This window comes from Pundamilia nyererei, unplaced genomic scaffold (assembly GCF_000239375.1).
Source record: "Pundamilia nyererei isolate P.nyererei 1_Seehausen unplaced genomic scaffold, PunNye1.0 scaffold00016, whole genome shotgun sequence".
Classification (NCBI taxonomy): Eukaryota; Metazoa; Chordata; class Actinopteri; order Cichliformes; family Cichlidae; genus Pundamilia; species Pundamilia nyererei.
Window position 1 is genome coordinate 2,269,368 of NW_005187417.1, and position 3,698 is coordinate 2,273,065.

Genomic DNA, 3,698 nt, shown 5'->3' on the forward strand with positions numbered 1-3,698 from the left:
ACAAACATCCATTCCCACCCTCATGCTCTCATGTGCACTCACTCCACACTCAACCAACGTGGAGACAGACATAAAGAGACGCTGTACACACAATCACACTCCCCAAGCGTACTCTACAATACTGGAAAATTTCATCTTCAACAGCCTGCTAAGATTTGATAAATCAGGTTAAGATATTAGATATGATACTGAGGATTTATCCTTTGCTTCAGTCAGTTCAGTTCAAATGCAGGATCGGAGCACTTAAATTCATTAAAACTTTGCTCCGGCCTCCAGTTGGCAAAGTTAATTTAATAAAGATGTACTCATAATGAGTCTTGACTTCATTACTTTTAGAGGAGCCCTGAGCTGCACACCGAACCATCACGACTTCACAGCAGAGGCTTCATTTGTTTACTTGCGCCTCCAGAAGAGACACTCGTGCATGACCAGGAATGTGTGTTTCACATGAACCCATCAACAGAAGCTTGATCACCAATGAAAGAACAGCTACACGTTCAGAACTCTGTAACTACACAGTGTGCTGCGATAAAAGAAGCAGGAGAGTATTATTTCTTACAATAACACTCTAAAAAAAAAAACCCTAAGGATTCTTCACACTCAAATAAACATGATATAGTAAATTTAGGCAAAATGCAAAAAATTGTAAGGTTAATTTATTTAAATAATTAAGGAAAATGTGCAATAAATGTGTATTAACTGAATGTATACCAAAGTAAATTTAATTTGACCATATTTAATTAAATGTAAGATTTTACATTGTACACACACACACTATTATTATTATTATTATTATTATTATTATTATTATTATTATTATTATTATATACAAATATACAAAGCTTAACGATAGACAACATGAAATTACTGCATCATCCACTTCCTCCATATGATGTATGAAGGTGTATGTGCTTCCCCCACAGAGACAGGATGATGAAGCAGTTGAGAACTTCACCTTGATGAGAGGAAAGCATCTTTAATTCAGTTTAAAGAGAGCCCTTGGATGAGGAGTGAAGACATGTTAAATATGCCTTCCCTACACAAGATGATAGCTTTATTTATTATTAGACCTTGGTTAGCTAATGTTTCAGACCTCAGCCTGATTGAAATGCTGGGGCGGGGCCCGAAGAGAGCGATGTATATACGAATCCCCGCAAACTTCGATGAAATAAAGCACTTTTGTAAAGAAGACTGAAACTCTACACAAGTAGAGGGAAGACTTATAAACTCATACAGAACAATTGCTTCACATTTTACTGTGTGTAAATGCCTTTGACCTGCCAGGGTGGTAGATTACAATTGGTTGGGTAAAATCTTGTGCATTTGCATGTTTGTTGTGCATTTGTCCCTTTTTGAATAAGATCAATATTAAATTTATGATTAAAGGAAGCAACATAGACTGAATTAATTTGGATGTTTTCCAAAGAAAATGTCATCCCATCAAAAAGTGCAAAAGCTGCTACACAACACATCTCATTAAATATAGTTTATGTACTTGCTCTTTATGAGTGAAACTCATAACAGAAAATTGAAAATTTGCAACAATGCTTTAAAAGTGTCAGTTCCTAGAAACAACCCTGAAAAAGATGAAGATTTATTTTCCTATATATTTCTTAAATAATATCTTGTATATATCTTATATATATCTTTAATAATCTACTGTGAGCCCTGTTCTGAGTTTAATGCCTCGTTTTCTGAGCTGAACTCGTTAACAACAGTTTCAAAAAAGGAAAATTTAATAGACGACGAGGCTTTATTTCGCCTTTGCTTCCCGTGAGGTTGTGGAAACCCATAACGTAATTCCTTTGACAGCAGAACGCCACAGGCAGCCCAGCAGGGGAAACACGACAGAACAGTTCAAGAGTGTATGGATGAAATTTAATCCACACTCTTCACCTCCTCCAGTATGCAGGCTGATTTACAGCCAAGTGCACTTGGCTGCAGTCTCCGGAGGAAGTGCAGTAAACCAAGCTGGAGAACACACTAGCATCCAAACAGTGTTTCAGTTGCTTTGCTTCTGTCCTGCACATTTTTAAGTGACCACTCAGGGAAAAGTTTAATGCTTTGCTCAGCAGGTTTTGTGAAACTGTTGCTGCTGGTGTTTTGAGAAATTACCTCTAAGAGATGATGACAAATGTGACTAATATGTTCATTCAGAGGGGGAAACCTTGAGCAATCAGCCATCGGGGGGAAAAAAACACCTATTTTTGTTGTTTAAAAGTTATTAGGACACACAAATTGGATGCCTCACTGTGAAGAGAAAAGATCATTAAGCATTATGAAAGACTAAAAATACTTCTGTATTTTTGATTTCCCCATTGCTGTATATTTATGAATTAAGTAGGTACTTTATAGAACTTTGGATTTGTTTCTAAGGGAACTGCCTAAAGGAGTGATTCCTACTTCCCGTTATGCATCTCAATAGCATTTTTCTCTTCATTACTACCTACTAAAAACCCACATCAATCAAACTCTGTGAGTCTGTCCTAGTTTTAAAACATTTCTGCAACACTTCCAGGCTATATCTTTAGATTTATGTAGTTTTATGTTAAAATATTTCAAAGTAAGACTGTTAAAATCACAAGTTTTAAAACTTTTCCAACTTCACTATACCAGCAAACATCATATCGCGTCACCTGTCAATCTGCTGGGCACACCTAGGAGTCTTTAAACTCCACCCTTTTGACCTGCTAGGCCTTTTACCACCGTACTCCATATATAATGTAAAAGGCTATTCTGTCACTTGAATGTGCGTTTGTGTTACATTACACCATGTATTCCTATCTTTAAAAAAATGTTAATACTAAGATGGTGGATGCATTAGTGACATAAGTTGATGTTATCCTAAATTAGTGAATCCTGTCAGTAGCATGATTGTAATGTAAAATGAACAGTATTTAAAAAACACACACACACACAAAAATATGTAACTCCTTTTTGGTTTTTTTGGTTGGTTTTTTTTCCTTTTTGTGCAGTTTCTCCCATTTCTCTGTATTTTACTGGTATGCAAAGTCCTCTGTTTTAGCTAAAGTGTAATCTATCAGAATCCATGGGGATTCTGGAGGCTCTGTTGTGGCAAGCTAAAATAAATAGTAATAATCATTAATTTAAGAAATATATATGATGACAAATATATTTTGGGTATTCATATAAAAAAATAGAAAAGCCAATCTTTGTGTCAGTTTAGATATTCTTCATTGGACACAGATGGAATTATAATATGATCTCCCCAGATATTTAAACTGTGGCACAGAGAAAAAGCCACAAAAGCACATTAATTTTTTGGCCCATGTGTGAGAGAGCATCATTTCTTGTAATTAGTTTTTCAGGCCAGAAAAGAAATTTGACATGTAAACTTGTGAAGCGTTATAAACTATTCTGCATCATCCAAACTCATCATGAGAATTGTCTTGAAAACGTCCTTTGAAGAACTGAGCCAGAAAAAATGTAAATCTCAACAGTACTGTGCAAATGTTTTAGGCAGGTGAGGGAAAAATGCTGTAAACAAAGAATTCTTTGAAAAATGAAAGTTTTAATCATTTATTTTCATCAATCAACAAAATGCAGCGAATGAACAAAAGAGAAATCGAAATCAAATCAATATTTGGTGTGGCCACCCTTTGCCTTCAAAACAGCATCAGTTCTTCTAGGTACACTTGCACACAGTTTTTGAAGGAACTCGGCTGGTAGGTTGTTCC